The 24,366-nt window shown below is 41.3% G+C and overlaps 1 protein-coding gene and 1 long non-coding RNA gene across 3 annotated transcripts in view; one reads left to right on the plus strand and one right to left on the minus strand.

Annotated features, from left to right (window-relative positions):
• Positions 1-24,366, minus strand: part of SPOCK1 (SPARC (osteonectin), cwcv and kazal like domains proteoglycan 1) — a 522,198-nt gene that overhangs the window by 438,951 nt on the left and 58,881 nt on the right. The window lies entirely within an intron of this gene.
• On the plus strand, positions 11,162-22,789 carry LOC116531629. Its single transcript, XR_004260497.1, has 3 exons — positions 11,162-11,245; positions 15,593-15,597; positions 22,778-22,789. It is a non-coding gene; the product is annotated as an uncharacterized LOC116531629 (long non-coding RNA).

A 24,366-nucleotide genomic window follows, 5' to 3' on the forward strand; every position in this document is an offset into this window, starting at 1 on the left:
ATGAAGTTGTAATATTTCTTTATATATTTTGGGTATAAATCCTTTGTCATACATATACATATCCATATTCAGGTGTATATGCACAGGTGTGTATATAAAATATTTTCTCCCAGCATGTGCTCATCTTTTCAGTTTCTTAATGGGGACTTTCTAAGAGTACAAGTTCTTAATGTTAATGAAGTTCAGTTGTTTTTTTCTCATACAAGTATTGCTTTTGGAGTCCTGTCTAACAAATCTTTGCCTACTCCAAGGTAATAAAGATTTTTCTTTCAGAAGTTTTATAGTTTTACATTTTACTTTAATGTTCAGGTGTGCATAAGCCATCTCAAGTTTATTTTTGTGTATGTTGTAAGGTATGAGTGAAGATTCATTTTTTTTTTCATACAGTTACCTGGTTGTTCCAGCAATATTTGTTGAAAAATCTATTCTTTTCTCCAGTGATTTACACCTTGACATCTTTGTAAAAACAACCAAAATGAGCCAGGCATAGTGGCTCACACCTATAATCCCAGTCTTTTGGGAGGCCAAGGCAGGAGGATTGCTTTAAGCCAAGGAGTTTCAGAACAGCCTAGGAAATAAAGCAAAGACCCATCTATAAAACGTTTCATTTAATTAGCCAGGCATGGTGGCATGCACCTATAGCACTTGATACTCAGGAGGCTGAGGTGGGAGGATCACTTGATCCCAGGAGCTTGAGGCTGCAGCAAGCTATGATCATGCCATTGCACTCCAGCCTGCGTGACAGAGCAAGACCTTGTCTATAAAAACAAACAAAAAATTCAGCTGCCTATATATGTGTGGGTCTATTTCTGAACATTCTATTTTGTTCCATTGATCTATAAATATGACCCAGCAATTCCACTCCTATTTACCCAAGAGAAGTTAAAAGCATTCATTGCCATGAATGCTCATGGCAAACAAAAGCTTTGTACATGAATGCTCATGACAACCCTATTCACAAGAGTATCATGCTGAAAACAATCCAGATGTCCATCAACAGGTGAATGGGTAAACAAGTTATATCTATACAATGGAAAGTAGTCAGCAATAACAGAATTACTGATATACACAAGAACATGGACAAATCTAAAAAAGATTATGCTAAGGGAAAGAAACCAGACACTAAAGATTACATACTATATGATTCCACTTACACGTAAAATTTATCTACAGTGACAAAGTAGATTAGAGGTCTCCTGGGACTGAGGGACTGAGTATTAAAGGGACATGAGGAAACTCTGGATAATGAAAATGTTCTAAGTCTTGATGGTGGTGGTATTTACATGTGTGAATACATTTGTTAAACCTCAAACTGTATATTTTAAATAAATGCATTTTATTGCATATGAATTATTCCTCAATAAACTGATTTTTTTAAAAAGCAGTCTTCCCTGTTTCCAATACAAGTTTTCATTCTAAAAGTCTGCCAAAGGGTCTGTCTATATTCATAAATATGAACAACAGTTATAAAGACGTAAGGCTGTCCCTTGTTTCTACTGACTATTTCTAAAATGCTTTCCCAAGGCTAATATTTTAAACCAACACTTAAGATTGGGCTTAGTACAATGGATGGCCTTACCTAGTGGAGATACATTTATTACTAATGTACTTATTGATTTGCCCCAGTTGTTTATTTTCTAGATTCCCATAAAGCATTGGTATGGAAAAAGGCTATGATGCTGGAGACAGTGGAGAATATTCAACAAAGATATATCCTACTGCACATTACCTCCTGCTCCATGTATGGCTTTTCATCTGTGTCCCAGCAAACATCCTCCCCAACCTGCCCTCCAAAAGAGAATGACCTGGAATTCTGCTGCCAAATTCATCTCCAAAAAAAAAAAAGAAGAAGAAGAAGAAGAAGAAGAAGAATACCACATGTATTTTCTGAAGCAAATGACAACTCTAATAATGTTGCTGAATCACAATGTAACACAGCACTACAGAGAAATGAAGCTTCTCCAGATATCCATGTTTGCACGTCAGCGTCTGGATGTTGATCACACATCTATAACCTCTAGTTTAGCAAACCATGTATCAAAGCTTCTCAAGCTGGGACCTGCTTACCTCTATTGGCGTCCTGCACTTTACCAGAGAGTGCAGCAAGCCACAAAATAACATGGTGCATATTTTCTCAAGTGTCAGTTTGACATGGACATTTAGAAATGATAAAATGAAAATGTTTTCATGGTAAAAGAGCCACACGATATTATCAAGTAGAAAGTCATATTTACAAAATGTATTAAGATGTTTAAAAAGACATTTCCCACTGTAATAGATGCTTCCAGTTAAACTCCCAAAACCCTCAAACCTCTTTGGGGTATACATTCTCTCTTCTATGTTGTTAAGTGTACATTACAGGAAAAAAAAAAAAAAAAGGTTGCCAGAAGTACACCAACTCATTCTAGGTTAGTGTCTATCCAGAAATTGGGTACTACAGCCAACAGCTGGGCTCCAACCCTCATTTGGCCACATCTCTACAATATGATCTTTGAAGAGCCGCCATAGTTTTCGCATCCATAAAATAGACATGACAACAGTACCTAGCTTATAAAGTACTGCACAGTTAAGATGCCTGGCCAACAGTAAGTGATCAATTGTTAGCTGCCTATCATCATTGCTGTTGTTTGTTTTTAATCTATATATACCATGACAACTTTTTTACATATCAACTGCAGTCCATTTGGTAATAAGATTATCAACTGCTTACTCCCAAATGTAGGAGGAGGCAATGAGAATTCTGGATACCCAGTATGAATGCACAGCTTTTCAGGAACTCCTACTCAGACATGGTATGCTCTTTGGACACCAACTGACATCAGCAAAAGAAATGAGGGCTCTTTAGGGCTGAGCTTTGAAAAGTTACCTGAAAAGCAAGCTTGATGGTCAATTTTCTGATGTAGATGAGCTTAAGAACTGACTCACTCTTTCTGAAACAAAGGTAAGATTTATAAGCCAGAATGTCCACTTACATATTCATCTGTGATAGGAGTATCTACGATCAAGAGGTGGACATCCACACAAGGAGGCCCCTTCATGCTGAGCTCAACACAGATCAGAAGTTTGCCTTTTGAGTTCTAGGTAAGAGTCAAGACAAATGGCATGTTTTCAAAAGATGTTTCTAACAATGGCAGCCTGGTGAGTTATTCTTCTACATTTGTAGGGTATTTCTATGGAAGAAATGTGGATCATCTCCCCTAGAAAAACTCTGGAAAATTTTTATTACATGTGACCTGAGTTTCCTCAAACCTCATCAGCCTATAGGCCTTTCCCTAACCTATGGGTGACCGTCTCAACATGATGTAAGACCTCCTGCTACCGGAAGTGCTACCCAGTTATTTCTGGGAGTCCCCTGAAGTGAAAACAAGAATTCACAAAGAATGCTTCCCAGTCCAGCACCTCGAATGCTCAGTCCTACCCACACAACACCCTGAGAGTGCTAACATCTCTGCCAGGGGTCACAGACTCCAAGGGACTCCCATAAGGTACACAATTGCCATGTGTGGCACAGAGGGTAAGTGGCCCACCAACCATTCATATTCTCCTCCAGAGCAGAGGCATTGCTGGGAAGCAGCTGCCAAGCCAAAAACTTCCTTTCCCAGAGCCCTCTGCATCTAGGTACTAATGCTTGCTAATGGAGTGACTAGAAATAATGTGTGTCACTTCCAGGTCCAACAGTTAAGAAATAGGTGTGCCTTCTCCATACTCTTTCCCCATTTGCCAGTGGGCTCATGTTAGAGAGAGCAGCTGCCCCCAATAGCCTAGGTCCCTGAATGATGCCAAGAAGCAAAGCCCTCCCCCTAACCAACTGAGGTGCTGGCATTTCTCTCCTACAGCAGCTAGTGTTATCTTAACTAAAAGCTCTGTGTTCACTGCTGAAGTGGAGAGAAGCCTTTCTCCCCAAGACTGGTTGATACTTTCATGCGTGGGCCTAAAAGCAGCATGGGCTATGCTCTTATATCTCACCAAGGTCCCCGTGAAAACACAGTTTTCTTCATTTACTCTGGAAGAAGCAGCTAAGCAGGTCCAGGTTTGGGAAGAAGCCAAAAACATGGGCAAGGGATGAGTCTCTGCGGTCTCCCTTGTTTTCTCACAAAGGTGAATCCACAGCTCAGTGATCATGGAGTCCCCCACAGGGTAAGATGCCTACCAGGCCAAAGACCTCAGAGCTCCTGATCTCCCTACTACTCCACTCTAGGTCAGAACCCAGAAGCAACTTGTCCTACCATAAAAGGCAATACTTCGGCTGCTCAGCAAGTCATGTTATCCTGGCCAAGTCCTGTTTCCATGCTCAAAGGTACTGCTGTGCTGGGAGTAACCTCTCTTTACTTGTACCTGCACTGTAGAACCCAGAAGTTTTCCATTTCTGTCCACTTTGGGACTTTCTATGGATAAGCCAAGCCATGACCCAGCACAAGTCATTCCCTGGGGCCACTGCAAACATACCAATCTCTTTGTAACCTGGCTGCACTCAGGTTAAAAACAAGTTAGACTGTGTGAAGGAAGGAGAAAGTGGAGAAGACAGTAGTAGGAGAGAGACTGAGAGGGTAGGTTTGGTCCTTCATACAATAAAGAGCATTTATTCAGGCTTTTAGCCTCTTAAGCAAGGGGTTTCTGAGACACAGTCACATCACCAGGAGAGTCGTGTGGGGAATACGGAAAGGCAGGGAGAGAGGCAATCACAGCCAACCACCCAGGAGAGATGGCCATGGGAGAGCCAGTCTCCAACCTGTCCTTCAAGGCAACTCCCTCGACTCTTCCTGGAGTTACTCACGGTTTGCTGGACCTCATGGAATCTAAGTTCCTTTCACTGTTCGTATCAACCATTTTCATTCTGCATCTTTCCCTGGAAAATGTGTCGACTCTGTCTACTCACTGAATGGAAACAGTGTGTTCTCCCTCAGATAAGCTTTAAAGAAGCACTAGTTCATCCCAGTTAGGCCCAAGTCCTCCCTCAATGTCCTGCTGCCAAACTGTGGGTCCCCTTCTGGTTCTCCTCACTGGTTCCTAGCCCACCCACCCCACAAAGACAGACAACCAGAATTATGGGAGTTGTCTTAACACCTCCCTCTCCCTAATTTCTTCACCTTAAGGTAAAACACCAAATCCTGTCCATTCTTCCAGCTCTCTCAAGCCCTTCAGCTTCTCTCCATCTCTACTGCTGCCATCATCTAAACCGGGGCAGCTGTGGTAGAGAACAGACGGATAGAACTCTCTTCAACCCAGGTGCCCCTGCTCTCCTCCAACCTGTTTTCATCCAACAGGAAGAGTGATCTTTTGCAGACTTACATCTGATCATGGCACTCTTGCCCTACCTTGAGTGGTTTCCCTTTATTCTTTGGATAAATACCAAAATCTCCACGTGATTTTCATGATTCTGTGGTGATCTGGGCCCTGCCTACCCTTCCGCAGTCTTTCTGCTTTTCTCCTATTCACTCATTCTGTTCCCATAGGTTGGTCTCCTCTCAGTTCCTGAAACACAGCAGGATTTTACTTTCTCAGCCTGCTCTGTCTGTGGGAATACATTGATGACTCTGCACCTTGGGATCACATATCCCACAAAACATAATCCCACAGAAATTTCCTGTGTACTTTCATCTCTGTTTAAGGCAGAACTTTTTCTGTGAGGTGTTTCCGGCTCATCCCCACCCCCATTATATCAGGTCTCTTATGACATAACACATTATATTATACTTTCCTTTACAGCACTTACCACCACTGTAATTAATACTTACTTGGATAAGTATTTATTTAATGGCCATCATATCTACTGAATGTAAGCTCCACAAAAGCAGAAACAAGTTCAACCTGCTCAAAACAATGGCCTCGGTGCCAGTGCATCCCCCAGCTCACAATAAACACTTAGTGAGTATGATCTGGCTTAGCACATTCAGCATGCACACATAACAGAAGAATAAACTGAGGCCTAGAAAAGGAAAGGGGATTTCCCAAAGCCTTGCCATCTTTGGCAGAGCTATGGCTCAGACCCTGGACTCTTAATCCACTGTTCAATCCTTAGCCCATCCTGACATGGAAGTCATTCTATACCCAAGAGATCAATCCATCCATACTGACACTGGCATCACTCTAGACCCAAGAGATCAATTCATCTATAATCCAAAGGAGAGGAGAGAACCTAAACTGTGGAGACCAAAGATCTCTAGTCAAGTCCTGGATGGACTGACCACTCAAACTACTCAAAGCTGTGGCATAAATTAAGCAAGGCTATGTGCACACTGTGACTGGGGCAGGACCTTGGCCTGAGTGGTCTCTGTAAAGATGTGTTGTTTCTAGGACAGCTTGTGAAGTGTGTCTTCAATTCCTATGTGTCCACCTCAATCCAGGCCAGAATAGCAAGTACTTAGGAAGGCAGGAGAGCATTTCACATTGAGAAGTTTCCCCCAGGCAGCTAGTAAACAGTGTTTGATGAGGATGATAAACACATGATACTAATCTTACTACACAGAGGTATGTTCAACATTCTAGTACACAGAGCCACATGGCAGGTGATGCATCTTAAAAAGATGGCACTGCTGGCTAACTGATTTCTGCCAGCAGTGTATTTACTTGGAATTTAAATTTTGATTTAAATGTACCTATAGCATTATTATAGAATATACCGAAGGCTCTAGTCACGGGGTGCGGGGTGGGGGGCGCAAAAAGATTATCCATCACCCCAACTCATACTCAGCAATTCACAGACAGCTTCTCCTTCCCTCATCCAGGACAGCTGGGTGTCCTGGAAGCTTTTCTACCACTGGCATATTAAAATGATGCTTCAGCCAATTCTGTAATCACCTATTTATTTTGCTCATGATGTTTCAGGCCCTGTGCTAGACCCTGGAGGTTCAGCAATGATGATGAGACACAGGAAGCTTCCAGCCTAGCAAAACTGCATTTGTATAGTCCTTTACAGTCTACTAAGTGATTTGGACTTAAATCTTTTATCCACCTCTCCTGGTATTGTCATTATCTTTGCATATGCCTTCCTTGGTCAGAGAAGATTTTGACATGAAATTTGTTTCCAGTTAAAATGCGGCAGAGGAACTTAATCACATTCATTTTGGCTTTAGAATTCTAATTAGGAAAAAATAAACCATGGATCTCTCTAGAAATGTATGCCATGACTGACTGCTGAGTGGCTGCCCAAAAGCCACTGCAAATACCTTTTCCCTTGCCGTCTTTCACTACAGAGATGGCAGCGTTGGCCACCCACTTGCCTCCTTTACACTGAGGGGTCATCAGATGATCTAGCCAGAGCAATGTCTGCAGGAATCTGTTCAGAGGCTTCTAGGAAAGCTTTTGCTTTAATTTTTTTAAAGACAGTCCCAGCTAGTTTGGCCCTCATTTCTTCTCCCCATCTTCACCATAGATGTAATGTTTCGAGCTGTACCAGCCATCCCACAAACAGGAAGTAATGAGGGAGCCATAAAGGAAAGACCCAGAGAATCAGATGTTAGCCCTGATGCTGTTGAGCTGATGAGGCAAGGACAGCAGCTATATCCCTCAGACTACTTATTAAGTATGAAAAACAAACTCCTCATTCTTTAAACCAGTGTAGGAGAGGTTTTCTGTTACAGCCAAACAGTGTTGAAATGCATGGCTCAAGAGATGATTAAGCACCTAGTCTTGAACTGAACACACTTGGATTTGTGTACTAGCACAGTCACTCACTGGCTGCATGGGTCTGGACCAGTTATTTAACTGCTCAGAGTTCTGTTTCTATTTTCCATGAAATGAATCTACTAGAAGTGCCTATTCCACAGGTTTGCTGTTAGGAATAAGTGAGATGGTGTGTGCTATGGTTTGGATATGGTTTGTCTCCACCAAAACTCATGTTGAAATTTGATCCCCATATATAGTAGTATTGGGAGGCAGGATCCAGTGGGGAGTGTTTGGGTCTCACTCTGGCAGGTGACTTAGTGTCATTCTTGATGTACTAAGTTCTTCCTCTGGCAAGACTGGACTGTTTCTCAAGGAAAATGAATTAGTTCCTGCAACAGTAGATTGTTATAAATCCAGGATGTCGCTTTGGTTCTGTTTCTTTGCAGGTGTCCACTTCCCCTTTGACCTTCTCACCATATTATGATGCAGCTTAAAAGCTATCACCAGAAACCAAGGCCATGCCATTAAACTTCTCAGCCTGAAGAACCATGAGCCAAATAAACCTCTTTTCTTTATAAATTGCCCAGTCTTGGCTATTCTATTACAGCAACAAAAAAATGAACTAAGACAGTGCATGTAAAGAGTTTTTGTGTAATGTCTGGCTAAATAGCTACTCAAATGATAAACTGCAGCCAATAAGCACACGAAAAGATAATAACCATAATCATTAGGAAAATGCAAATCAAAACCACAATGAGACACCACTTCACACCCCTTAGGATGGTCATTACATAAAACAAAAACAAACCCATAAAATAACAAGTGTCGGTGAGGATATGGAAAAAGTGTGCACCACTGGTGGGAGCATAAAATGATGCAGCTGCTATGAAAAAACAGCACTGAGTTTCCTCAAAAAGATAAATATAGAATTACCACATGACTCAGCAATTCCGCTTCTGGATATATACCCAAAAGAACTGAAAACAGGGACTTGAGAAGGTATCTGTATCCATGCTCACGGAAGGATTATTCACAATAACCAAAAGGTAGAAACAACCCAAGTGTCCACTGACCAGTGAAAAGATATTTTAAGTGTAGCATATAATATAATGAAATATTATTCAGCCTTAAAAAAGGAAATTCTGACATATGACATACCATGGATGAACCCTGAAGACATTACGCTAAGCGAAATAAGCCAGACACACAAAGACAGATGATGTTATAACTCCTGCCTGACTTTTGTAAGGCACCTAGGGTAGTCAAACTATTCACAGAGACAGCAAGTAGAATGGTGGTTACCTGGGGCTGAGAGGAAAGGAGAACAGTGCTTCCATTATGCAAGATGAAAAAAATTCTGGAGCTAGACAGTGGTGATGATTGTACTACAGTGTGAATATACTTAATGCCACAGAAGTTCACAGATTAAAATGGTGACTTTTATGTTACATTGTATTGAATTTTTAAAATGAAATAAAATGAAGACCTGCATTACTGATCCTAATACTGATATTATCATCTTACTGAGTTTTCAGTAAGTTAGTAAGTTGTCAGACAATACCATTGGCTGAGTACAACCCTGGGTCAACTGCTGAAATGCTTGCCCCCGCTGCATATTTGTCCTAGATCAACCTATCTAAAAGGCATTTCACCCATCCAGCCGACAAGCATATTTACTTCATTCTCTAGGAAACCAAAGGTAAATGGTTTCCTGCCCTGTGGAGGGCAAAAAGATGTTAACAAATAGCCACACTACAAGGTAAGATGTAGCACCTGCCTTGAAGGGAGTTACAGACAAATGCAGAATCTTGAGAGCAGGGCCACTGCAGCTGGCTTTGGGGTCTGATAAAAGTTCCAGAGAAGAGATGGAAATGGAGCTGGACTTGAAAAATCAGAACTTTTATTGCTGAAACAGAAGGAATGTTATAGATGATTCCAGGTAGAAATAGGAGCAATGTGAGCAGAGACAGCAGAGCATCTTGTTTGGTTGGGGGGAACTGTGCATTAGGGTAAACAGAAAAGGCAACTGCGAGTCACCAGGCAGTGAAGGTCCATCTTTATTTCATGGAGGAGGGCAGGAGATAAAGATGTATTTGCATCCACAGCATCTAGGACTCTCTTAACACACATCAGGCTTTCAAAATTGTCAATTCAATCACTGACCAGCATTCTGGAGGACCTGTAGAATCCTCCAAGTGTCTAGCAATAATGATCAGAAAAAAGAGGCCCCATCTGACTTCCAAAACCACCTCTTCCATGTCACTATTGTCTAGGTTACTTCCTAAGAGACTAAGGAGCCATAGAAAACAGGAAAACATCTCAAAAGGTCTTTGGTTATTGATGGACACCACAGGCCAGTCCTAACCTCCCAAAAACCTTTATCATGCATACTCCCAGATGGAATCCAACCAACTAGCACAGAGCTTTCCTTCTAAAGGAACACTGAGGCTACCCTCCCAGGACAACTCTAAATCTGAGCACTGTACACTTTGAAAGTATTTATCTGTATCCTTTCCTATATGGAAGGAAAGCACACTAGCACAAATATTCGAGGAGGAAAAACAGACAAGGAGACTCAATCCAAAGGGGAAAAAAAAACAACATGTATTCAATTGAGTACCATTTTAAGGAATTATTTCGAAGTTCTAATCACTATAAATGATCAAACAATTCATGACAAAAATTACAATTACCAAAGAAATAATCTGTTCCACAACACCAATTTTAGTGACATTTATAACACACAAGAAATCATGAAGCTTAATTATTTGAATTTATTGGGGCTACAGATGCCATGTTTAAATCTAATTAAACAGATCCACCAAAACTGGCCAACTGAAGAAATGGCAAAGTTGCTGAACCGAGCACTGATTTTTAAAAGCAGTTCGTGAAGAGCCTCCAAATAGGCAGAGAGTAATGATCTATCTTTCTTCTTCAGCTGTCATTTGAAAAAAAAAGAGACATTTCTATATTGATCTTCAGTCCTTCACAATAGAATTTACTTCAACTCCTAAAACGCATCCCCCATTCCAATGATCTTCAATAGATCTGCAGGATAAATGAGAACTCTCCTACCATTACCTTTCAGGTCTCACATTCAAACTATATTAGATCTCAAGGAAGTAGGTATAAACCTTAAAAGTGATTGAGAAAAAGATTTCCTTTCTCCATTTCTTAAGAATGCTAACTGCTAAATATCAGTAGCCTGGAGAATTTGTATAATTCCTGAAACATCAATGAACTGTTTGCTTAAATACTAAGTATTCCATGAAGACAAGATTCTGATTACAAAAGTAATATGTGCTCAAGGAAGAAAATATGGAAAACATAAAGAAACAAAGAGAATTAAAATTTCCAACAATCCCTCTAACCATGCATGATCACAATTAACACTTTGCTCTCCTTACTTCCAATGTATTTTCTAAGCTTACATATTTTTATCACGATGTGATATAAATATATATAAAATATATATAAGATTATATTTATAATCTTACATCTTATACTATCATTAAACATTATATCAAGTACATTCAATGCAACTTCTTTAAATAACCTCTCGCTGCTGGATTTACAGCTTGTTCCCAATTTTTAAACTTTCATCGATAAACTGACTTACATTCACATAGGCAAACCTAAGGTTGTATCTCTAATTAATTCCTTAAGAGAAATTCTCAAAAATAAACTCTTGGATGGCATTCATTGACTCATTAAAGTTCCTAATAAGACCTGCCAAATTGCTTTATCTAAAAGTTATGCCAATCTACATTTCTACCAATGGTGTAATGAAAGCTTAAATTTAAAACTCTTCTTTTTCCTTTCCAACAGCATTACTAAACTTTCAATGATGTCTTACCAATTTTTTTCTGTTTCTCTTTGTTTTACAGATTTTTGACATACTATTTTGTCTCTTATTGTTTCCACTTAATATTAAACTCATTTCCTTAGGATATTAAGGGTTCATTGAAAACATGATTCTCTTAAGGAGCACATATAAGCCATCCTATAAAATGTATTTCTTTAAGTGGGAGGCATTGAAAGGTTTAAGATTTTTTTCATATTTATTGCCTATTTGTATTTCTTCTATTAATTGCCACCTTATTTCCTTTGCCAATTTTCCCACTAAGTTTCTAGTGTTGTTTTTATATATTAACATAATTAATGCTTTGTTGCATATGTTTTTCTAAGATTTTTTTTAGCAGCATCTTAATTTTAATTTCTTGGGGGAGTTTTTTTTTTTTTTTTTAACTTATGAAAACATTAATGTTGGCCAAGCATGGTGGCTCATGACTGTAATCTCAGCATTCTGGGAGGCTGAGGCAGGCAGATCGCCTGAGGTCAGGAGTTCAAGACAGACTGGGCAATATGGCAAAAACCCATCTCTTACTAAAAAATATAAAAATGAGCTGGGCATGGTGGCACAGACCTGTAATCCCAGCTACATGGGAGGCTAAGGAAGGGAGAATTGCTTGAACATGGGAGGCACAGGTTGCAGTGAATTGGGATTGTGCCACTGCACTCCAGGCTGGCCGACAGAGAGAGACTCCGTCTCAAAAAAAATTAATTTCATATGGAGCGATGAGTCATTTTCCTCCAGTGACATTTTGTTTCTGTTGACTTCCCTAATATGGAAGTTACCCACAATTTTTCCTACTTTTCATCTCTTTATTATTAAAATTTTTGCATCAAACCAAAATTTATTGTGTACATAGAGTAAGGAAAGACTCTAATCCTATTTTTTCCAAGTAGTTAATTTAGATATATTAAATAATTCATTCTTTCTCTCCATCATGCACTAAACCCTCTTTCAAATTCGGCTCTGTTTCTAGACTATTCCATTCTATGCACTGGCATGTTCCTGCAATAACCACGTGGTCTTAATTAGCATCATTTGAGTACATTTTATATCTGGAAATGCAAATCTCCTATATTATGCATCGTTTCCAAAAAATTTTTTTTAGCAGTTCCAGCCAGTGTATTCATATTTGAGAATAATTTGACACAATCCAAAAAAAGAAAGAAAGAAAGAAAACCCCAGCTGAGATGCTGATTGGAATGGGGTGAAATGATACATTACTTTGCAAAGAACTGACATCTTTATCACACAGAGAGAAACTGGCAGCGCACATCTCCATTTACTGAAGTCTTTTATGGCAGTCAGTAAATTTTTGTGATTTTCCTCATATGGATTCTGCAACATTTCCTGTTGTGCTATTCCTGTGTGTTTTATACATTTTTACTCCTAAGCAAACTACACCAAGCAAAGTCTTAGATTGTACCCCTGAATTTCAATACCACATCGTGAAAGATATGCCTATCTCTCTTCAGGGTGTGACAGAGAGGGCTCAACACTTCCTGAATGAATGAATGAATGACAAATGGGTCCAAAAGCCCTAGTATCAGTACAGAACTGGAGGGCTAGACTATGTAGCAGACTCACAATTGTTCTTTCATGCTCAGTGCCAATTTTGCATTTTCAAAGAATAATAAATCATCTTAAAATAATAATATAACTACCTCTGATAGTTCTGCCATTATGGTACACTCTCTCCCACCACTCCTGGTCCTCCATCTCATCCTAAGAGGTGGATATAAACAAACCAAAGTCTTTCTAGGGAACTTCAGTTTGGGACGGATTGACTAGCCTTTGGAACTGAGCCAAGAGAGAGATCTATCTCCTCGCGAAAACCATCTCTGAGTCCCTGCAGAGGAGCACAGGGGAAACAGAGGTCAGCCCTGATGGATATTAAAAAGCAGGTTTGCAATTGAGATTATCGTCCGTGTACCATACAATTCACCCAATTAAAGTGCACAATTCAATGGGTTTTAGTAGAGTTGTGCGACTATCACCACAATAAATTTCAGAACATTTTTATCACCTCTAAAACAAATCCTGTAGTTTTTTTTTTTAATTGTGGTAAAATATACATTAACTTTCCCATCTTAGCCATTTTTAAACAATTTTTAATTGATGCAGAATAGATGTCCAAAGTTATGGAATACATGTGATAAATTAACACATTCAAACACATTCACATAATTTGTAAAGATCAAATCAGCACACTTGAGGTAGCTGTCACCTTACATACTTGTCATTTACATATGCTAGAAACATTTGAATTATTCTCTCCTAGCTATTTTGAAATGTACAGATTATTGTAAACTATTGTAACCATTTCTAAGTCCACAATTTGGTAGTTTTAAGTTGATTCACTGAAGCCAATCTCCAGAACTTTTCCATCTTGAGAAATTGAAATTTATATCCAACAAACAGTAACCACCCATCCGTCTCCCAAGTCAGCCTCTGGCAACTGCCACCTTACTCTCTGTCTTTGTGATTCTGACTAATCTCATATAAGTGGAATCGTAACAGTATTTGTCTGTTTGTGACTGGCTCATTTCACTTAGCACAATGGCCCCAAAGTTCATCCATGTTATAGCATATGTCAGAATTTTCTCTTTTAGGCTGAATACATTGTGAGCTTTTTTAAAGAGACAAGAAGAAGGGAGAGAGAGGTAAGAGGCCAGTGAGAAAAGAAGTAGGGAGTAGAGAGGGTGATCAATAACTGGAGGCACCTGCACGGGTCCAGGCAGGAGATGATGGCAGTCTGCCCCCAAGCAGAGATGGGGAAATGGATGCGAGTAGATGAGTTCAAGATATATTTGGATTAATATAACTAAAGATAAAATGAGAGGACTTGCAGATCAATGGCATGTGGGAAAGGGAGAGGAATCTCCAGGGTGACACCTTGCCTAACAGAGGGAACATTACAAGGAACAGAGAAAACCCAAGGCAAGCAGCTCCTGGGTGTACCTCCTAAATAACCCAGAGGAGAAATGCAAGTCCTCAAATCCGTGATCCCAGTCCTGCCCCAGAAGGGAATGTCCGCAGCTAGTTTCCTTCTTAGAATGTGTTGACCAATCTACCACCACTGTTTACCTTTGTAAGAAAACTTGATTTCTAAAATTTCATTTGGAGATATTTGCATGTGTACACACACACACACATGCACCAAGCTGAACCTGATAACCTGTCTGCCCGAATTCCCACCTATAGGTTCAAAAAGGAAGGTAGAATCTCTTCTTGGCCAAAACGAACTGGCAGGCAGGCTGTTGAATTGTAGAGAGAGCAGGAGGAGGTAGACTAGACAGGCTTCCCAATCACAAGGAAAATAGCCACTACTTAAGTTTTTCAAGTCAAGTCAGCTGTAAAAGTCCATGATAAAAGTAAGTAAATTTTACAGATTGGTTTTTTTAGAGAGGGCTCAGCAGCTCAACACGTGACATAAGAGGTTACAATGCAGCAGTAAAGAGCACATGCTTTGGAGTCAAACGCTGGCTCTACCACCAGATAGCTCTGGCCACAAGCAAATTATACCATCTGAGTTTCAGTTTCCTAATTTGTAAAATCAAGATAATCAAGCCTAACTCATAGGATTAGTGTGGCAGTCACATGAAATGGAGAGGGGGAGGAAGGGCAATGAAGAGATGGAGGATGGGGAGATCGTGTGTGGATGTGAGTGTGACACAGTGGTGAAGTACACAGGATAGTCTCAATGATGGATGAAGAGTCCGAAGACCCAGTTTCTACACCAGCTTCTGCCCTAACAAGTTCTGTGACGACAGACAAGCCACTTCTCTTCTCTTGCCCTGGGCTTTCTCACTCATTAAAGTCTCTGCTGACCTGAGGACACTAAAGTGTAAACTAGCAAAGGGAGATATAAGGATCAATCCATTTAACACTGTGAGTCTCAAAAGGCTGAGGAGCTTATGCTATTATTAATAGATTCCTCCAGAGGTATGGGGTGAGGGGGTCTAAAGTAAGACAAATTGAATGCAACTCTGATCAAGAAGCTGTCAGGCCCCTAGACCTCCTCTGCCACTCTGCACAACAGAGCTGCCTGCTCCTTCTCTACCATGGCAAAACACAGGGAGTTTATTAACTGGTACATCACAGGGTCTGTTAATTGAGGGCATAAGTTTAAAGCTGGGGTACCTCATTTAAAGTAGGAGTATTAAAAGGGGATGCCAAGACACACACCCCACAACACACAAACACAACTCTCTCATCCTCACTGGCTCCCAGTAAAAACAGCTGGCCCTTCACTCTACAGGTGAGCAATGATATGCATCTTCTCTGAGGAGTCTGAGAAGCCTAAGAGGAGAGACCTAAAGATACCAACACTGATTCTCAATCAAACAGCCCAGCCAGATCACCCTATGGTGAAGCTCAGAGTCGACTAGCCCCACCCACACATCAAAGCCTCCAAACAGCCTTGTAGTACCTCTTACAGATGAACCAACAACTGAGTATTATCAGACATTGGAGGAAACACCTTTCACGGGGAAAACGGAGATCAAAATAGAGGGGAAAAGAGCCTGGAGGAAAAAAGACTCTGCAGGGAGGGGGAAAAATCTTTAAAATAATTACCATGAATATTTTTTGAGAGATAAGAAAGGATATAGTACCCCTGAAATAGGAATAATGTGACAAACTAAAAACATCTGGAAAGACAAAAGAAAAAAGGCTTGGAAAGGTACATGCATATATTTGTGTATATTTACAGACATGGAAAACTTAACAGAGTTGAAAGGTAAACTTGAGAAAAGCTCCTAGAAAATAGAGAAGAAATGAAGGAAAGAGGAAAGAGAAAGAAACAGAAAGGGAGAAGAGAGAAAGGGAGAGAAGAAATAAGTTTGCATGACCCAAGAATGTAATTGTAGGAAAAATATGTACTGTACAGCTAGCTTTGGAGGGGTGTTCATTAAAGAGCAAAGCCAAGAGCAACAGGAATGATTATGTAACAGACTCTCATATGGAATCTGATTATGTCAAAGGTTGACCCCTGCCACTTGCTGTTCATGACCTTTTTTAAATGGTCTCTCCAATGTAAGCACCATCCAGTGGGTATAACTGTGCCTTGCTATGAGCAATCATCTTACAGAACTCAGAATCAAATTTTGAGTCTAAACCACATTATGGTGAAGTGTTGATATAAATGGAAATGGTGTCGTGATGTGGTTCCCTCGAAGTTATATTTTATTTTTTATATCTAAACTTGATTTAAGCTTTTATTCTTATAATCTGCCAGTTTTATTTTTTCCCCAAAGCCTACTGCTTCCAAAGCAAGTTCCAGAAAAAAAAAAGCCTGTCTAATGTAAGTAAAGAAAGATAAATGTCTTATGAAAATAATTTCTATTGACCCAGATCCTGCTGAGAGAGCAAGCAAATCCTTAGGTGCAAATAAGGCACTTACTGCTGCCATTCAGCCTTGGGAGGCTTCACTTATTACATGACTGTTGGAGGGCAGTAATAGTTCTTTAATAACCTGAGGAGTAAAGGAGTTTTCTAATATGACAACTGATGCTCGTTCACTTGTCTGCAGGTGATTGAGCATTCATCACAACTCTTCCTGTGATTCTGGATAGAAATAGGTGAGTCATAATCAGACTCAACATCAGAGTGGCTGAGAAGAAACCCACCAACAGCCACTGGAAAACCGATGAGGTTTCTCCAATCTCTTTATAATCTTCTTTTCCAATTCTCTTAGGCAATGGGACCAGCCTTGGAAGCATTTTCCATGGAGACATCTGAAGTGGCAGCAGAGAAAAATCACCAGGGTACAAGACAGAGGCTACTGCCTCAGCTGTCACCTTGGAGTCTCCTCATGACCTAGCCAAGGAAATCACCACCTTTCTCCAGCTGTGGTGTTCTCAGTTGCAGGATAAAGGCACTGGACCAAGGTTACTTTTGGCTCTAAGTCTATGATTCCAACTTTTATGAAATCATACTATTAGTAAGATAAATCAAATCAGCCATCTTAGCCACCCGCCAGGCTTAAACCACTGCTCACACCAGGCAAGTGAGCAAATGCGTATTTGCAGGGCTGCCTGGCATACAGAAAGGGAATGGAAAAGTGGCTAATGGCAGAGCTTTGTAATCACTCTAGAGGCTCTGACCCTTGGGTCCCAGCCACACAGGGCTGGCAGCTGTGTCTTATGATGCATGGATGGCAACACCAATCCATTGTGCACGGGCCATTGACTCCTGGATAATTCATTAGCAAAAGAGCACAGACCCTCCCTGGTAACAAAAGAAAATCCATAAGCAAGAGGTCTCAAACAAAAGGAATGTTTCTGTCTATGTACTAAGACGTTGCCTTTTAAAAGAACACTCACTCCAGCTCTCTAGGCAAGTGCAGAGCTTCCAACAGAACCAGAAAACATGTCCCTGCAAGAAGAAAGGGCCCCAGAGCCACACGTAAAGGCCTCTGGGTGTCTGATAGCATCACAATTTCCTGAGTCTCAGAAATAGCTTCCTTCCACTTCTAAAGAGGCAAAAAGAACAAAGCCTGTCAGTGACAGGCCTGGAGTGCTCACTTACTGATGACATTTCTGCAGATCGTGATCCACTCCTCCTGGGACTTCAGCTAATGCCAAGACCTCAGCTAGTCCAGCTGCAGACTAAGGCTTCTTCATGGGTTGTTTGAAATGTTTTGGGTCATTCAACCAGTTACTTTTTAAACAGTCATGCTAGCCCTTCACAGTCTTCAAGAACAATCACAGTTTAGGGTGGAAAAAAAAGATGCAGGCCAAGGAGGTTCTGACTTGGATAAGACACCAGTCCAGAGCAAAGGAAGGAAGATGTAGAGAATAACTGGGAAGTCCAGGGAGAATTGGGTTCAACTCTCCAATTTGCCATTTCTTAGCCACGAGATCTTGTACAAATTGCTGACTTCCTTTAGTATTGTTTCTGCACTGCTAAAATGAAGATAATATTACCTAACTCATGGTTGTGCCAAGAATTAAATAAGACAGTGCATGTACAACACTCAGGTACACTGTCTTGCACACACAGTAAGTGCTCCATAAATGTCAGACTCAGGGTGTGTGCCCACACTCACACTGAGGACCCCGCAAACTCTTCACAATGCAGCTGTGTGATTCTAACACCAGTATCTTAGATAAAAGCTGATCCATCATGTGCACTCAAGGAAGGAAATAATAAATAGGGAGGCATGTGCCAACAAGGAAAAAAACAGAAATAATTATAGTAGATCCTCTGTGCCTTGTGCCCAACAGAAAATGAGTTTGTTGCTAGGTTCCTCTTCTGGCCACAATTCATGGTGCAATTAAATCCCTGGCATAGTATTTCATGTTCCATTTTAAACAGCCTCTTGTCCAGGTCTCTGTCATGTGACCTGCTCAGTGGGGCCAACAGAGAAATAAGCCCAGTGGCCTCCCTCTCACTGGTACCTGTAATGGTCAAGTTCCTCTAATTTGACATCTTCCCAAGTTGCTGAGGTCCCCTGAAGGAGGAGGTTTTCTGGACTCTGGAGCGTCCATCTCTTCTACCACCACCAGTCCCCCATGGGGTGGAAAAGAACATGGGCTTTGACAAAACAACAACAACAAAAAAAAAAAAAAAAAAAAAAAAAAAAACAGGTCTGCCACTTTGGCTCAGCAGCTAAACTTGGACATGTTATTTAAACTCTGAGCCCCTAAGTCATGGCTAATTCCACCCACCTGCAAGACTGTTGCAGGTTTACAATGTGAGGACCTGGAGTTCTCAGCATAGTATGTGAATCACAGGAGATCTCCAATCCATGATAACAGCTATTCCTGCCATGCCCTGAGGTCTCCTCCACCCTCTCCTTAGTCCTTCTCAGTGTCGTTTGTGTGCACTCATTTCTTCTTGCCTTTTTCTTAAACACTGGTATCCCTAAACAAAGGCTTAGTGTTTGATTGTTCTCTTCTTCCGTGACACCACTCACCCTGAACATTAGCATCCACACTGATGGATCCAGTTCTCACTCACAACCAAATGACTTCCAGATGGCTGTCCCAGGCCAGTCTTCTCTCCTGGGCCCCAGACCACTACTTTCAGTCCATACTTGACTCCTTGTCCGGCTTCCCCATGACCCTAAACCACAGACCTAAAACAAACTTCAACTGCACCCCTGCCAATGCCTGCTCTTATTCAGCTACCTTCACCAGCCCCCTCTCCAGACAGCTGTGGGTTCACCAAGGGCCGTGGTGTGTACTTCCTTGCCAGCTTTCACATGACCATTGTCTTCTTCTATTGTATTACCACTGCTTTGCTAAGGCCCTTCTCTCTAATCTGGCTTCCAGTCATGCTCTTGCCCCTCCATCTCTTCCCGGCCTCCTGAATCATCTCCCTAACTCGAAATCTCACCCTGTCCCTCTGTTGTTTAAAATCCTTCAGTGGGTCCCATCATCTAAAAGTAGGACAAAGATATCATTTCTTACCAAACCTAGGTGCTTTTGAGAGTAAAAGAGGGGCCCTGTTCATCATTATACCAGGATAACAGGCATAAACCGGGACTGTCCCTGACACAGTAAGATGTGCGATCACCATACCTATAAAGAGTAAGCCTCGGCCAGGCTCCCAAGATGCTTTGTGACCTAGCTTCTGCCTGTGAGGGCAACTGTACTTCCCCTTCTGTCTCAAATGCCATCTGCTCTGGACTTCTCCCTGCATCCCCTGTGTCATGCTCTTCTCCACCTGACACACCCTCTACCCCTGCCTAGATGCTCCCCTTGTCCACCAGGCAGGTTCGTCCACCCAACTCCACATCACCTTCCCTGTGATATATTCCTGCCCCCTGGAGCACCCTGGGTTCTTCACTCCCACCCTCTCAAGTGTCTGAGCATGCGTCACATGGGCTCTGCCTGGTGTCACAACAGGGCCAAGTGCAGAATGCAGCATAGGTGTCCCAGGTTTACCAAATGTATATGTAAGCTTCCAACCAATGATCCCCTCTCTCAGGTGCTGAGCTCAGACTGGCCAGAGGTGCTGAGTCACAGCAGAGAGAACAGACTGACCCAGGCACACTAGGACCAAGCAAGCCACCTGGTCTCCAAAGAGATCAAAACCAAACCTCGGCAACAAACTCCTGAGATACAACCAGGCCTCGTTCTGCTCCCTGAGGCTCCCTTTATTCTTAACACTCGTAGATGCAAGTAATAGAGCCATCCTCACTTCTTCCCAGAGGAGAGTGGGGACCTACAGAGAATCTATGCTGCAGCCACAGGAATATTGACATGGGTGTGCAGGCAGGGCTATAGCCAGGCCCTACAACCAGGCAAGGCCCTAAGAATTGGAAAATCACCCTCTGCTGACCATTCTCGTCCCCTTCTCCAGCCTCCTGGCAGGTACTAGGTTGTCCACCTCCCGGCTCCCAAGGTCACATGGCACAAATCCGGCTAACTAAGTGCCTCTCCCAGCTCCTAGTCCGAATTCCCAAGAAAGAGGTTCTGATCTTGGACTAGGGGCCTGTCACTAGCTCAGTCAACTGTAGATATCTGGGATGGAAGCAGGATGCTTCCAGACAGAATGGCCTGGAGGAACCCACTATTACAAATGGTGGAGAATGAGGCAGAACATCAGGGCTCACATGAGCCAAGTAAACACTCCAAAAGGAAAGCCCACTGCCCTCCTCCACCCCCCTTCTCTATAGTGCCTTCTTCCTAGGTATGCTATTTTCCCTCTACTAAAATTGGCTTCACAAATTCTCTGTCCTTCAGAACTGAGACCAAATTTCACCTACCCATGAAACTAGGTGGGGCTCATTCTATCTGGTTACAAAAAGCTATTCACATTGCATTAGGAAGCTGCATTTTATTTGTGATCACACTTTTTCTTCAACTCTATGAATGATCTACTTAAATTCAATACAGCCAGATTGAGGGGAAAAACGGTGGTCCCTCTGAGCACTCAGAGGTGACATGGAGGCTTGGGAAGCTTATAATCTCACAAGGAGTAATGTACAAGGTCCCTGAAGAGTATCATACAAGTTTAACTGAGGAAAGTGAAGAGGGAGTCAAAGGTGAATGAAACATCATTTCCCAAGAAAGGTCAATTCAAGGACGATTTTTGTCATGTTATAGAAGAACTTTTCCATTTTCAAAATGTTTTAATTCAGCAATCCTCTAATAGCCAGCTCCTTGGAAGCATTAAGTGCAAAAGCTGACTTTTGCACATGGCATCAGAAGCACATGTCTGGGGTAAAGAGAAGGTAACTGATATAGGACTTCAGATGTGGTCTGAAGAATTTATACAAGGTACAAGCTACTTCTCGTTGCTGACAGACTGAATGCACAATGACTTCAAGCTAATAGATATATTATGCTCTAAAATGAATGGTGTTCAAATCCCTGGCACTGGATATACTTTTATTAATTCCAGGGGGGTGCATTGAGAAATAAAGCACACAATACAAACTATGACCTAAGCCTGATTCCAGCTTCGCCATTAAACACTTCCCTAATCAGGGCCCCAAATTCCTCCTTTATAAAAAAAGGAAGTTGAAATTAAAGCTCTCAGAAATCCCTTCCAGCACTAAAATTCTATGCTCTACATTAAATTATGTATATGCAGGTTCCACAATATCCCTTTGGGCTTTAATATCACACCAAAAAACAATGCCAGGCATTTGTTAACAATAAAAATTCGAATGATATGGAAAAATGATTACATTTTATCTTTTGGGGAGATAGAAGCACCCAAAGACTTTTTTCCTGCTGTACCTTGTATAAATCGTTAGCAGCAGAGTCACTGCAATTAAACCAAACCTAATGATGCAACTAATCAATGCAGCTGCAGAAAATGACACAGCGTTTGGATCTCCAGAGAGCTATTGGGCCAGGAAGGAACAGATCATAGATGCTAGGAGACGTGAAGAGTAGACATCCACCACAGCAGGGGCCCAGAGGCAAAGGCAGTCTTCCCTTTGGTCTCAGCAGGATCCCACAGGTGAGAGATCCCAGAACAAGTCTAACCTGGATTCTGAGGAATTCCCATAGGAGGAAGGAATGTGAGATACACAGTATGAGAAAATTGGGAAGGTGCCAATGCCATGGAAAAGACAAGATGGGCACAAGTCAACGTGGCTTAGAAACTTTAAACACAATGATTCTTTTTATTGTGATTTTAAAAACACGTAACAGGGACATGGATGAAACTGGAAACCATCATTCTCAGCAAACTGACACAAGAACAGAAAACCAAACACCACATGTTCTCTCTCATAAGTGGGTGCTGAACAAGGAGAACACATGGACACAGGGAGGGGAACATCACACACTGGGGACTGGGGGGCAGGGGACTAGGAGAGGAATAGCAGGGAATGGGGGGATTGGGGAGGAATAGCATTAGAGAAATACATAATGTAGATGATGGAGTGATAGATGCAGCAAACCACCACCACGGCATGTGTATACCTATGTAACAAACCTGCACAATCTGCACATGTACATCTGAAACTTAAATATAAATAAATTTTTAAAAAAGAAAAAAAAAACACATAGAACTTACCATTGTACAGTTCAGTACTGTTAAGTATATTCACATTGTTGTGCCACCAATCTCCAGAAATTTTTCATCTTGCAAAACTTAAACCCTATACTCATTAAGCAATACCCCATTTCCTCTTCCCTCAGCTCTTGGCAACTACCATCCTACTTTCTGTTTCTATGCATTTGACTACGTTAGATACTGCATAAAGTAGAATCATAATGTAGTTGTCTTTTTGTGGCTGGATTATTTTATTTAGCATTATGTCTTCAACATCCATCCATGTTGTAGCATGTGAGAGAATTTCCTTGCTTTTCAAGCTGAAAAATACTCCATTTGTGTATACACCACATTTCTTTACCCATTAATCCATCAGTACACTCTTGGCTGCTGTGGTTAATGCTGCTATGAATATGGGTGTACAGATGTGGTGATGATTCTCATAAGCATAAATACCTATTTTGAACAAAAGGTCAGCCTAATGTTTTTCATTGTTTCCTAACATAAATTATTACCACTTCTTGCATAAGGTGGAGAGGAGGAGGGCAACAGCTGACAAAGGCCTTCACCAGCAGAGAACAGTGTCCACACTAAAGAACTGTCCTGTGCGCTACATAATATATGCCACTGAATACACAGAGGAGACCATGACCCAGCCACAGGGATGTAGCTGCTCCCTAACCATGGTCCTCTACTTGTTCTGTTTCTATCCTAGGAGACTCCTGTAAATATCTAGAAAATCTTAATTAAAATAAATACACTGTGACAAAAATCTATTGGCAAATCAGAGGTGTCTTGAAATAAATCGGCATTATATTACACTCAATCACACCCATATAATAGGCAAAGCTTAGCAACTGTATGGATTCACCAACTTGAAGTCAATCTCCTCATAAATGACTCACCGCCATCACCATAACTAACACTCCACGCAGGGGTCTGAGAGCCAGAAGTGGGGAACACCTCCCTAAACCACCCTACTCACCTGTTCAGGCATCTATTACCATACCTATAAGAGAAATGACCAGGATTCAATCTATGTCTGCAAGAAAATTCCTAAATAAATTTAAACCACATCTATAAAGCCAGTCAAAAACACCAGCAACCTCAAGGTAAGTGATATAATCTGGCTATATTCAAAAGCCCAGGGGATTGATGCCTGGCTTTCCATAATACTACCATTCAGTCTCTAACATCAAATAAGCATTGAGCATTGGTATTAAGAAATAAATACATACGCACTCACTGGTATCTCATTAAGAACCACGCCTCACCTCATGTTCGTACTACAGAGGGCACATAATCTTAAAGCAAGTTACAGTCCACCCTCCTTCTCCCAAATATCATTTGGTTAGAAACCTGGCAGTTTTTTTGGGTCTCTTAGGGTAGGGAGTATTAGACAGAATTCCACCATGAAAGGCACCCCCAAAGATGCCCAAACACCT

This window comes from Sapajus apella, unplaced genomic scaffold (assembly GCF_009761245.1).
Source record: "Sapajus apella isolate SASKATOON/1434 unplaced genomic scaffold, GSC_monkey_1.0 scaffold71, whole genome shotgun sequence".
Lineage (NCBI taxonomy): Eukaryota > Metazoa > Chordata > Mammalia > Primates > Cebidae > Sapajus > Sapajus apella.